General features: G+C 40.0%; 1 protein-coding gene across 1 annotated transcript in view; it reads left to right on the top strand.

The window, feature by feature from the left end:
* Positions 1 to 13,942, top strand: part of LOC138487325 (uncharacterized) — a 2,513,852-nt gene that overhangs the window by 1,048,315 nt on the left and 1,451,595 nt on the right. The window lies entirely within an intron of this gene.

The raw sequence follows: 13,942 nt of genomic DNA on the forward strand, positions 1-13,942 counted from the left end.
TGTGTTACTTTTATAAAAAGTTCTGCCGCAACATACACACACATGGTTTGGTACTTCAGCTGATGTACTTTTAAATTTTAGTATTTCTTGTTTGTATGTGTTTAGTAAAAGGTTGCCATGTGTAGAATTGTTGCTAATTTGGTTTAAAGCTATTTCATTCAGTAAGTGGCTTTCACTTCCAAAACATTTTTTCTGGATATAGTCAATTTCTTCAAGTGGGCCTTTTGCTGTACCATGTAGAAGAATGTTATTTAAATTTGCTAGTGCTAAAGCAGGACATTTAGCATAGAACAGTTTATAAACTACATTTCCTATAGTTGAATGATGTGTTGATATCCTTTTGATATCATGGAAGGTGTTTTTACAAGTAGGTCCTGTAATGCAGGCCAATGAATGTCCTTGTAGTCCTGTGTACTTGCGCATTGGACAGGTATCAATATTTTGCAGTAGTTTAATTTTGATTTTGTCTTTGCTTTTTACATATTGATTGAGGAATTGGCGTAAAGACTTGAAAAATTGTTTGGGAATGTTACACATTGACGTGCATGGCCATTTGTACACTAGATGTTCTGATTCAGTTGAATGGAGGGGTAATTCTAGGTTTTCAGGGCATATTTTTGTGAGGAGTACTTCTTGTTCCATTATGATATCATTCACTTTTTCATAACCTCGACCACTGCTATGTATGGCAATTGTATTTGTTTTCATTTGTTTGTCTGCTTCTTCATTAAAATATGGTTCTGTGCTCGTAGTGTGATTCCATTCACCTCCGCAGACACTTAAGAAGTTCTTTCTGTTGACATTTAGTTTATTGAGAAGTCTTTTTTGTAATTTAGTTATTAGTTTTGTTAGTGGTTTCATTTTGTTTAACACTAAAATAAATAACATTCTTTTGAGAAGAATTGCACTATCTATCAATGCTTCTAAGATTAATTTCCTACGATAGGTTTTAAGGGTTGAACCTGGTTTCTCTCCTGTTTTTATAAGATTTTGAAGGACTCTGTGACGAAACATTTTGGCTAAAATACTTTTCTTGGTATGCTTACTTTGAACTTTATCAAGATTTATAGAAGCAGTTTTATCCGTAGTGATAGCTGATTTTTTTGTTAATTGTTTTCTGGTTTGTTTTACATTTTGATAGAGGAGGCAAAGTTTTTCCACTTGACACTTCTTTTGTTTCACTAAATGACTGTATTGGCTGTTTGGTTTAAACTTCTTTTACAAATTCCGCTAGATATGGATGCCTATGTTGGACACTTTTATTTTCATTTGCTCTACTTCTGCGTTGCTTTCTACGGACTTGACTTTTGGAAGGCATTCTTTAGGGTCTGTTGAAAAAAATAAAGAAGGTATGGGTTGGGGTGTTCTGCAATGTATGTGTGCTGTGTGCATGAGTGTTTGAGTAAGATGATAAAGATGTATGGAATGGTGTGTGATTGTGCATTGGGAACTACAACTAGTAGGGATTGGCATTCTTGAATTTATATGCTACTAAACTGGTGTTCAGATGACAGAAAAAAGTAAGCTAGTGATGTGGAGAAGTACAAATAATAAATCTAATGTATACAATTAAAACAGTTGTTTGTTCTATAATATCCAAATTGTAGCGGTTGAGTTGGGTAATTTGTATGTCCAAAAATAGGAATTTGTGGGCCATTCTGTCTGTAAATCGCTGTTTAAGACATGGGGATTTTTGGACAGAATGGTGCATAATCTCTATTTTTAGGCACAGAAATAGCATGAATTAACTTTACAGTGTGTTTCAGTAATAATACAAATATTATTGTGATATTCTACTTACTTTTTTCTAAAATGAACAGGTTAATTCTTAGTTCTTCTTTGTTCTTCAAATTCGGTTGCTTCTTTTCAGGAGAATGGTCTTCACTGTAATTGTAAAAGAAACAAATTAGTAATTTTGTTTGTATATAGAACTGTTTTTAATTTAGACATTGATTTTTTTAATTGAACTCCTCAGCGCTTTCCTCAAAACCATTACAACTATCTTATTTACATAAGATACGTCACACAAGTTCAATACATATGACATGTTCTTAATGAACAAATTGTACTGTAATGACTAACTTTAGCAAACAAAATATCTTTACTATGTTTGTGAAATTCATAATGTACCACTGAATACCACTATTTCTGTAACTAAGCTCTTCCAGGTAATAGTGTCACAATGTCATAAATAAAGATATGAAACAAAAATATTAAGTCAGTTTGAAAATGTGTTCATGTATTGTACAGAAAATATGCATCCCTGTAGTTTGTGTTCATGCATTTGGATATGCATGGAGCTGCAAGTAGAAATCTTGGAGACTTGTACAGTATTTGTTGTAGATGGTGCTTGCCAATGATATGACACTTGTACTCAGAGGGATTCACAGTACATTTGCAGTGCTGATCTATGATGATGCAGTTAGATGTAGAGGTCTTGAATGTGATTGGTGGATGGTCATGTGACTTCTTAGCTACATCCAATGAGGGAATGGCACAGAAAGTGAAGTGGAAATGGTAGAAGGGCTGTTCATGTTACGATCTCTCCGCGGACATGGCGGTAGTTCGCGGACATCGGGTGTTACATCCAGGGATTTTTGCGTTCAGAAGTCATGCACATGAGAATGAGCACTGAAAGGGATTAGTCAGGAAAGTTTAGTGGGTGTGTTGTGCCGGGAGAGAGTTTCTCAGATACTCTTTTTGCTGAGAGAACAACAGATAGTTATGGCTGTGTGTTTCAGAAAACAGATTGGTTGGATTTTGGGAGATTCATAGATACATTGGTTGAAGGTGCATGCAGAAAGCTGTGGAGTAGCTGTAGATCTTGGATTTCTACATGTGGGAGTACACTGGCATGGAGTACGTGGAATGAAGTGGTTGGACTTGCTACCTCTTTGTGCTACTTTGGAGACAGAGCAACATCCAGACATAATTATAATTTATTGTGGAGGGAACAGTTTAGGACATGTGTCTGGAATGTCTTTGCAATTTTCTATGAAGGAAGGACATGGGAAGGTCATGGACATGTTTCCTAATTCTCAAGTAATATTTTCACGGATTGCACAGAGACAAATGTGGCTTCGTTCTTCTTCATTTGGTCCTCAAATGGAAAAAGCAAGGCGCAGTGTTAATAAGGCTGTTTGTGTCTTTCTAAGAGATTTTGGCATGTCCTCTTTTCTTAATGAAAATATTATGTTTCGTAGTACATACATTTTTCGCAGAGATGGAGTCCATCTTACTTATGCTGGCAATCAGATTTTTTTGACAAATATACAAAATGCATTACGACCTTTTTTAGATTTACAGCATCCATTTTGAAGTAGGTGTTAAGTATTTATAATTTTTGACATACAAACACCTCCCAAAGGCTCTTTTCAGAGCCACCACTTCCTACCAGAGAAAATTGCAATGGTTATGATAGGGTATCAACCCAATTGTTTTGATGTCCGCGAACTGTCCGCGGACTTCTCAAAAATACAAAGGGACCGGCTTAATTTATTTTCACTTCTATTTTTTAACTGTGAAAGGCGGCTCTGAAAAGAGCCTTATTTTTTTTTTATTTTTGTAATTTTGTATTTTTTTTGTTTTTTTAGACACAACACACTAGGAGAGGAGGGGAAATGAGGGGAAAGGGGGGGACACCAACCACAGGGATAAGAAAGGGCGAGCTGAGGGAGGAAGATGTAGAGTGGGTTTTATTTGGGTAGTGAGCAGGTCTTCTCATGCTCTGAGACAATAGTCTCAAAAGCACTGCAAAGTTGCTCCCCCCTGCAGAGTACTGTGTCACAGTACATACATACAACTGTGACCCTCGAAAGGTAAGGGTCATCAGAATTCTGTATGGCCTGTGAGGCAGCTTGAGGAAGACGCTGTCCCACAGAGGTGGTCCTTGTGGTGACAGGATCAGAAACAGAGGATGAAGTAGAGGAAATCAACCTACTACGTTCTTCGCAAGACACAACCTTGCAAATAGCCCCAGAGTGAAATGACCTCAGGTGTCGCTTCATGGTCGTGGTCCAAAAGCTGTATGAACCGTGCCTCGCGCGACTGAGTATCATTTTGCACTCATTGGAGGTGACGCGGTTCGCACGAGCCTTAGGACCATTACCATGAATGGTAAACAACCGCCACACCCAAGACACTCACGCCTAGTGCGGGTAGTAGGGATTTCCTCTACCTCATTCTCATCATCCTCTTCTTCCTCCTCTGCATCCTCACTCCTGTTCACCTCTTCAGGCCCTTGGGAAGGTGGTGGTGGTGGAGGGGGTGGGGGTGGTGCTGAGGCAGTTGCAGCACCGGGTGGCAGCAGTGCAGCCATGGTTGCCATCAGGTTGTTGATGGATATCTGCAAGTAGCAGGAAAAATCGCAGTGTTCTGAAGAATAGTCAGAAACACAATAAGAATAAGCTCTAGGGCGTGGTCTTTTATAGGGGTTCTTGTACACGGCCCGCGGACATGCGCGCTGTCCGCGAAGGAAGCCCCTGTCCACAGGACACCAAATGCACGGACATTGGTTTGCGCATGCGTGTTGATGTTCTACGGACACTGTTCGGTCCTGAATTAATTAAAAGTGCGTCACACATCAAACGAACATTTCTGTACATCGCGTGTGTTCTAGAACAGTTTAAACTTGCTAGCAAACACTACGGACAGATATAGTGTTCTTTAGGACACTTCCATTTTCGTTTCATTACGAACATTTCAGGACATCAATTGTGTTCTTAGAACAGTTTCAACTTGCTAGCGAACAGTACGGACAGGTATAGTGTTCTTTAGGACACCTCCATTTTCGTTTCATTACGAACATTTCTGGACTCCCCGTGTGTTCTTAGAACAGTTTCAACTTGCTAGCGAACAGTACGGACAGGTATAGTGTTCTTTAGGACATCTCCATTTTTGTTTAATTACGAACATTTCAGGACACCAATTGGGTTCTTAGAACAGTTTCAACTTGCTAGCGAACAATATGGACAGCTATAGTGTTCGTTAGGACACCTCCATTTTCGTTTAGTTACAAACATTTCAGGACACCAATTGTGTTCTTAGAACAGTTTCAACTTGCTAGCGAACACCACGGACAGGTATAGTGTTCTTCAGGACACCTCCATTTTCGTTTATTTACAAACATTTCAGAACAACCGCGCTGTCCGCGGACACCTACATTGTTTTTTTAAAAATAAAAAACGGGAACTAATTACAGCACAATATAAAAATTTTACTTTATTTAACATATATTAATAATTTATGACAGAGAAGGTGAGGCAGAAACAGAAACAAAAACAGGAGAATTAGGGGTTTCAACATGATTGGTATCAGGTGAAGAAGGGATGGAAGTCTCATGAAAACGTTTTGGGTTATGGAGAGGGTTTGGGGATAATTGACTGGGATATGGTGAGGGGGGACAAGTACATGTGGGACAATGGTATGAAGTTTTTGTTTTAAAATAATCCTCAACAAAAGTTTTCAAATTATTAAAATTGGTCAACAATAAATCCATTTTTTCTTTTACGCTGTCAAGCGTGTTTTCCATAACAGTTTCTTCAGAGATATTTTCTATTTTGGTATGCTCTGTACAAAAAGAAATATATATATGTTAAATATATATAAAATAATAACAATTAAATGGTTTATATTGTAAAGTGTGTACCATTAGCTTCACTATCTTCTGACATTTCGTCATGTGGGAAGTGCTCCTCTAGCCATTCCAGAGTACTAGACATTTCTGTGAGAAAAAAAAAGATAATATTTTTTTTTATCTAATACAGAAAGTTTATAAATATATGAGTAAAATGAAGTACACTTACTATTTCAGGTAAGATATGTTCTGAGTACTCTGTAGGTCTGGTCTTGGTTTTAGTTGTGGAGTGTCTGTGAGGTAATTATGTTGGAAGCCAATTTATCTTCTTTTGTTATATTCCATTTTAGAACATATTGTATTTAAATCAATGGTTAGTGTGGTACATGTATGGGTTACATTTCTTATGTATTACTACATATAATATGTATGTGTACTACTTTGTGAATTTTTTAAATGTTACCATGTTATAATATAACAATTAAACATAACCCCCCCCAGACTTTTTAGGTAGTGGTACTGTTGTCCGAACATGTCCGCGGACATCAAAAAGGTTTGCGGACATCACATTCAGTAGAAGGGGTTCAGTATGTTCCATATTACATGTACATAAATTCAAAGTTATTATTGTTAAGCTTTGCTACTAAAAGCCTAGTGAAAAAACTTTGTTAAAGGGACGTTATGATTAAGTTGCGCTACTAAAATCCTATGAAATTCAGTGAAAAAACTTTGTTAAAGGGACGTTATGGTTCCAAGTAAAACCGAAAAACCCTTGAAATTCGCCAGTTATGGTAAGCTAAGCAACCATAACTCGTGCCACCACCGTGCACTGCTAAGACTAACAACCAGGACATCAAAGATGACATCACAAATGTCATTGATGACATCACTGATGACATCACACGTGCATTTACCTTTCATGAAAAGTCTGTACAAGGGTTTCTTATTGTAATGTTAATAAAAAAAGTGTCAAGGATCATTGTAATAAATATCATGTGCTAATTAGTCCATCCAGTATACTAAGGTGCTCATGTAGAAACATACGCATTGTGTGCAGCATACATGATGGAGGCGCAATATTCATAAGCTTGTCATGTTGAATAGAGAAATTATAACTGTTTTCTTATTAGACTTTTGCATACTGTGAAACATGTGATAAGCAGATAATAAAACTCACTTACTACATAATTGCATTATTATAGACAAAACACAAAGGGACAATACCACATACAAATATGAATATATACAAGGACATTGAAGTAAGAAAAAAACAGCAGTAGTAGCAAAAAGTGTTCATAACCTAACTGATTACCTTTATGCAGAGAAATGATTGCTCTGTTTCAAAGCTGCTGCTTACCCTATGTATATATATCACAAGATGTTTGTTTGTTTGTTTGTTTGTTTATTAATTTGTATAGCGCACCTGACCCAAGGGTATATGGGCGCTTAAGCTTCGAGTTACAGGCAAGGTAGGGCACAATTGTACAGTGATGAAGCAAAGGTATACTTGACAAGATAGCAATTAGTGCATAGGCAATAATATTCTGACATAGTGCAAAATACATTCTTGCAGAGGGTATGCATTCAATCATGGTAGGTTAATTGCTGAGTAACCAGGTGATGACCTTAGTTCTGAAAGGCTGGAAGGTGGGTGTAGATTTGATATCCAGTGGAATGGTTTTCCAAAGTTGTGAAGCCAGAGCTGGGAAGCTGGAACCACCAGCTCTTTTGAGGGAGAATTTGGGCACAGTCAGTTGTAGTGTATTAGAGGATCTAGTGGTTCTAGTGTTCTGTCTTAGTGTAAATGTGTTAGTGAGATAGGGAGGGGCAAGGCCGTTGAGTGCTTTATAGGTGAGGCAGATGGTTTTTAGATCTATTTTTTGTTGGATGGAGAGCCATTTGCATGCAATTCTGGTAGCCGAAATATGTTCTCTTCTGGGAATATTCAGGGCGGCACGGAGTGCATTATTTTGTAGAACTTGCAATTTATTAATTACCGTTTTGTTGGCACCTACATAGAGACTATTGCAGTAATCTAGTTTAGATTGTATAAGTGCTCTGGCTAAGGTGAGGCAGTTGTTAGGGGAAATCAGCGGTCTACAGGCCCTGATTAGTTTGCCCGTGTAGGCCGTGGCTGAGGCAGTCATATTAGTTTGTTTGGCTAGATTAGTATTCGTGTCGAGGTAAAAACCAAGGGTTTTTACACTCTTGGCGATAGGGATGGTGTTGCCGTCAATGGTAAAGCTAGTGTAGCTGGGACTAAGTTTCCGAATGGTGTTGGGTGAGCCGACAAGGAGCAGTTCAGTCTTGTCATCATTCAGGCAGAGGCCATGTGTGGCCATCCATGCCTGAATGATAGAGAAGACTTCATTGATCCAAATGGCGTCCGAATTATAGTTGCCGGATAAGGTGAGGAGTATCTGGGTGTCATCTGCATAGTTGGTGTAGGTGACACCCAGATGGTCCAACTTGTCGAATAGGGGCTTTGTAAAAATGTTATACAAAGGAGGTGATACACAAGATCCTTGTGGGACACCACAGGTAATAGGGATAGGGTCGGCAGCTGCTAGGGGTGAGAAGACCCGCATGGTCCTATTGTCCAGGAAGGATTGGATCGATGAAATTGCGGAGTGGGAGAAGTGTACTGCCGATGACAGATGGTTGCACAGGATTTTGTGATCAACCAGATCAAAGGCAGCGGATAGGTCAAGAAGAAGAAGGATGCCAGCTTTACCTTTATCTTTGAGGTCGTCTATCTGGCACTTGAGATCAACCAGGGCCGTTTCTGTCCCGTGTAGTGGACGAAAGCAGGACTGGAGAATTCCTAGTAAATGGTTAGTCTCGAGGTAATCCTGGATTTGTAGATAGGCCACTCTATCAAGAATTTTTTGTAAGAATGGGACAGTGGTGATGGGTCTGTAATTTGTGGGTATATCTGGGTCGAGGGTAGTTTTTTTTAGTAGTGGTAGGACCCAGGATTGTTTCAGATTGCTGGGTACCGAGTTATCAGAGAATGACAGGTTTATTAATTTTGTAATGAACGGGGAGAGATCCCTTGCAGCATCTTTTATGATCTGTGCGGGACAGCTGTCCCCCTTGCAGTTCGAGGGTTTCAATGATGCTATAATTTTTTGTACTTCGGGTATGGATACCTTTTTGAAGGTAAACCCTGGGCTGGTGGCTGTAGGGGGGGGAGGGGTGGGGCTGGAAGTCAAATCATAAGTGAGTTGCTGTTGTTTATTGTCAATTTTAGACTGGAGCCCTGACATTTTGTTAACAAGGGCATTCTGGATCCCTGTGCACCATGGTTTATCTTTAGTGCAGCTATCCGTGGGAGGAATGGGGTTTTCTAATTGCTTTAGGATGTTAAAGAGCTCCTTTGAGCTGGAACTTGCCTGCGCGATCCTGGAGTTGAGCGATTCTTTCTTTGCGCGTATAATCTCATTTTTGTAGAGAGTGGAGATATTAGTGAGATTCGTTTTGTTAATTGCTGAGGGCGCTGATTTCCATAGTGCTTCAAGTTTACTTTTTTGTTGCCGGAGGAGTTTAAGTTCTGGGGTGTACCATGTATTCAGGTGCGCTTTTGGTTTCCCTTTGCGCATTTTTAGTGGGGCAATAGTGTCAACTGCTTTGGCCATGGAATCATTATAGACGTTGACCAGTTGGTTCAGGTCAGTTGTGGCTGGTAGTGCGTTCAGAATAGGGGTCACCAAGGGTATTAAGGCTTCCGCTGTGATGTTACTCTTTTTCCTAGTTAGACAGGCTGGTGCAGTAACAGGTTTGTTATGCACTAGGTTACTAGTGTTAATGTCAAATGGGAGGAAATGATGATCAGTCCATACGAGCTGTATGGGATCCTTCATGGTAATGTTGCAGTTGAGGGCGGTTACCCAATCGAGGATTCTACCCTTCGAGTGGGTAGGTTTGGAGCAGAATTGTTGGAGGCCATGCTCCTCTAATGCTGTGGCCAGGGCAGTGGCTGGGGTGTCGAGGGGGTCATTAAACCCAAGATTGAAGTCTCCAAGTATAATCATTTGTGCTGAAAGTTTGGAGCTTTCGGCAACTAGTGAGGTGATGTCTTCCTCAAATGAGCCTGGTGGGCCCGGGGGTCTGTAAATTAAATGCATCGTAATAGTGCTCTTAGGGGACGTTTGTAATTTGAATGTGAGATGTTCACATGATTTAAGTGGAGGAGACGAGGCTAGTCTAATATTAAGCGAGGACTTGAAAATGATAGCTACACCGCCTCCTCGTGCGTTGGGTCTATCTGCTCTGAGGATGGTATAGTTGTCCGGTATAGCTAGGGTGAGAGATGGACCTGCAGCATCATGCAACCAGGTTTCGGTAACAGCAAGGAAGTCCAAGTTGTTAGTTAGAATAATGTCGGCTACTTCTATGGAATGGGCGACTAGTGATCTAACATTTAGAAGAGCTCCTTTAGGAATGGAAAGGGTGGAATTGCTAGGTATTGCAGTGTGATTGATAGTCTTATTGGGTCGCTTAGCTAGGGGTATGCTAGTCTTATGGTGGGTTCTGGCACCAAGTCTCTTGTTCCGATCAATAGGGGTGAGGGTGGTGGTTCGAGAGACAGTAAGGTCAGCAGTTGTGGAGGTACTGGGGCCAAAGGTGGGGCTTGAAGTACTTATATTGGTAGGGTTCCGCTTGGAGGTATCTGGGTGCTTGGTAGCCGGGACATCAGAAAAGTATGTGTGGTAATGGTTCAGAGAGGCGGATTGTGAGACTGGGAGGAAGGCAGGAGTGGTAGGCAAGAATGGTGTGGGGCATATGATAGGGTAATGTCTTGGGCAGGCCGGCCTGGCTAGACCATTTTTATGGGATGTGTAGCTATTGCCATTGCAAGGTATGTTACTTTGCATGACACAAAAGGGGAACATGATTGCGATGAGGCAGGATAGCATGCTATAGCAGGGGCGGCTTGCAGGAGATTGGCGAGTATGTGGCATTGGTGACATAAGGTAGGCACACAGCAAATCAGATCCGGTCTGGAGGCGACCATAAGGCACAACACAGTTCAAATGTGGCCAGTAGGCGACCATAAGGCACAACACAGTTCAAATGTGGTCAGTAGGCGACCATAAGGCACAACACAGTTCAAATGTGGTCAGTAGGCGACCATAAGGCACAACACAGTTCAAATGTGGTCAGTAGGCGACCATGGGGCAAACACAACTCACATGCATTGGGGTCGCATGTTGGCTGGAGTCTAAGGAAAGTAGTGCGAATACAAGATATAGAAATAGGAGCATATACAGGGAAAGTACAGTAATAAAAGTGCTGACAACTCTACTGATTATTTTAATGCACAGAAAGGATTGCTGTCTTTCAAGCTTGTGTCTTCCCCTATGTATATGTTTCATATGATATGAATGGACCCTAAGGGAATTATTGTAAGAACATACTTGAAGGATAAGTCTACAAATATACTCCCTTTTCCACTTTTAATTCCTGACTGTTACTGAAGAAAACCATGTGGCCTAGATATGTCAGTAAAGCATAAAAGGGGGAGCCAGACATGTGATGTCATCAGTGATGTCATCAATGACATTTGTGATGTCATCTTTGATGTCCTGGGTGTTAGTCTTAGCAGTGCACGGTGGTGGCACAAGTTATGGTTGCTTAGCTTACCATAACTGGTGAATTTCAAGGATTTTTCGGTTTTACTTGAACCATAACGTCCCTTTAACAAAGTTCTTTCACTGAATTTCATAGGTTTTTAGTCGCGCAACTTAATGATAACGTCCCTTTAACAAAGTTTTTTCATTGAATTTCATAGGTTTATAGTAGCGCAACTTAACGATAACGTCCCTTTAACAATGTTTTTTCACTGAATTTCATAGGTTTTTAGTAGCAAGGCTTAACAATAATAACTTTGATTTTATGTACATGTAATATGGAACATACTGAACCCCTTCTACTGAATGTGATGTCCACAAACTTTTTTGGTGTCCGCGGACATGTTCGGACAACAGTACCACTACCTAAAAAGTCTGGGGGGTTGTGTTTAATTGTTATATTATAACATGGTAACATTTAAAGTAGTACACATACATATTATATGTAGTAATACATAAGAAATGTAACCCATACATGTACCAAGTTTTTTCACTGAATTTCATAGGTTTTTAGTAGCGCAACTTAATCATAACCATCATAACGTCCCTTTAACAAAAATTTTTCACTGAATTTCATAGGTTTTTAGTAGCGCAACTTAACCATAACGTCCCTTTAACAAAGTTTTTTCACTGATATATATATATATATATATATCTATATATATATATACATACATATATATATATATATATAGATAGATATATATATGGGCGGGGGTGGAGAGGGCACCTACAGGTATACCATTTGTATCATGGCCAATGGTGATATTTGCTAACAACTCGACATTCAGACTTGTAGTTTAACATGCCACCGAAATCCCAAGATTACCTTTTTCCACCCTTTTCCATTGTGTATTTTTATATACCACCTTACAAAACATGGAGGCTTCTTTATGGGTGAAATACTTAATTCATGAAAATGATCTGCAAATATGTTGTGTAAAAAGTGATATTCATTCTTAGATTATGCCATTATGGTCAAGCCATTCATAGCTGCCATTTTCAAGAGTGTGACATTTAATTTGTTATAGCACATACTTTAATTTGGTTTCAGGTGGCACATTTTCTTTTTCAAAATAGAAAAGACTTGTTGAAAGAAAGAAGTTGAAAAACGTTGCACCCTGTTAGGTAGATTACAGTGAACATATGTGATATTATGTTATTCGATAGATTTGGATTTACTAAACTAAAGAAAATGTTCAGAGGTATGGTGAAGGCTTAGTTATTATTTAAGGGGCATTATGCTGATTAAACTGTTAAATGATTGACACACAGTTTTTGCTTTTGCAAGGAGTATCGATAAATCCCTTTCCCTGCCTTGAAACCTCTTCTCTTCGCCAAACCTTCCGCTCCCAACATGGATAGGCCAATTCTGACAAATAATATTATTGATGCCATCATGTTTCAAAGTGTGTATTGCTGGTCATTAGATACATAGAAAGGTAATAGCAGCACCAGGGCTGAATTGTGCAATTGTTACATCATAGAAGGCCTGACGTTCAGCTAGTAACACTCCAAACCACCATCTGCAGATGGACTGGAAATATACATTGAAAGGTTGTGGACGGTATCTGCTTTAAGAGGTAAGAGCCAAGTGGGAGGGGTAGCTGAAGTGCCCCGTATGTATGGTCCTTCACAAAGCGGTTTCCCTGTGGTTGGAATGGATGAGTTTTCAGTAAGGTAACCAGTAAGAGGGCACCAGCTCCTAAGTGCACAAGGAGTAGTGAGGCACAAGTGACTTGTGGACTACAGTGGTTTCCTGGGGCAGAACAGCGCACCTCTGGGTGAATTAAGATGGAGGAGAGAGGATACTAAGTGCTGTGCCATAGATGTCTATTTGGTGCTTCTAGATAACAACCTGCTATTGGAGTGTCAGGACAACAAAGCAGACTTTTCAGGCCTTGCGGAACTTTTTCAGGTTCAGGCAGCCGTTTTCTTTCATTTTCCCCTTCGGAGCACACCTGCAACTGCCCCGAATCATCCTCTTAGATTGAACTCACCCGGTCCTTGTCAATATTATCCCTTGAACAAGGACTCCAATTAGTTTGGGAGTGCATTGTCCCCTTCAATAAGGTTGTATATAATGCATCAATGATGTCGGATTGGCGATTAGTCCTTCAGGATGGTTCATTATTGCTTGGGATAGTCCCCACATGTATTGCCACCAGCTTCATCTTGAGCAGTAACTTGGGGCATGCATTATCCTGCCATAATGATCACTCTTTCGGCGAAAAGTCAAATCATATATATGCGTTTCTCTCCTAAGGTCAGGAAAACCTGGCTCAAAGCTATCTTAGATGGCTCCCCAACCCCCCACCACATAATGGCATTGGAATGTTCTCGGCACTAGACCAATGGACAGACTTCTCCACAGCCAGGTTTTTATTAAGAGCAGAAACATGTCAATTATTTTCCAAATATGTAGCATGCAATTCCAGTCCATTGAATTCTGGGAAACTCAAGGCTGACATGCTTACCTAGCCTTTCAGTTCTTTTCCAATAATCCAGATTAAAGGGCGTCCTTAGAGGAATCCAGGAAACACTGCTTGGCTGTGCTATTAACAGCACACACCATCAATAGGCCTGATATCATCTGGTATGATCTATTTCATTGAGGTATGCGCTGTTGGGTTAATCACGCTGCTTGTTTGGCAGTAAAGCATCCCAACTCTCGAAAAGTCAATTTCATATCACTCTCACAAAACTGCATGTACTTTAATGGGTCCCGCAGGCC

The sequence above is a fragment of the Ambystoma mexicanum genome, chromosome 9 (genome assembly GCF_040938575.1).
Source record: "Ambystoma mexicanum isolate Mex_15411 chromosome 9, UKY_AmexF1_1, whole genome shotgun sequence".
In the NCBI taxonomy this organism is placed as follows: domain Eukaryota; kingdom Metazoa; phylum Chordata; class Amphibia; order Caudata; family Ambystomatidae; genus Ambystoma; species Ambystoma mexicanum.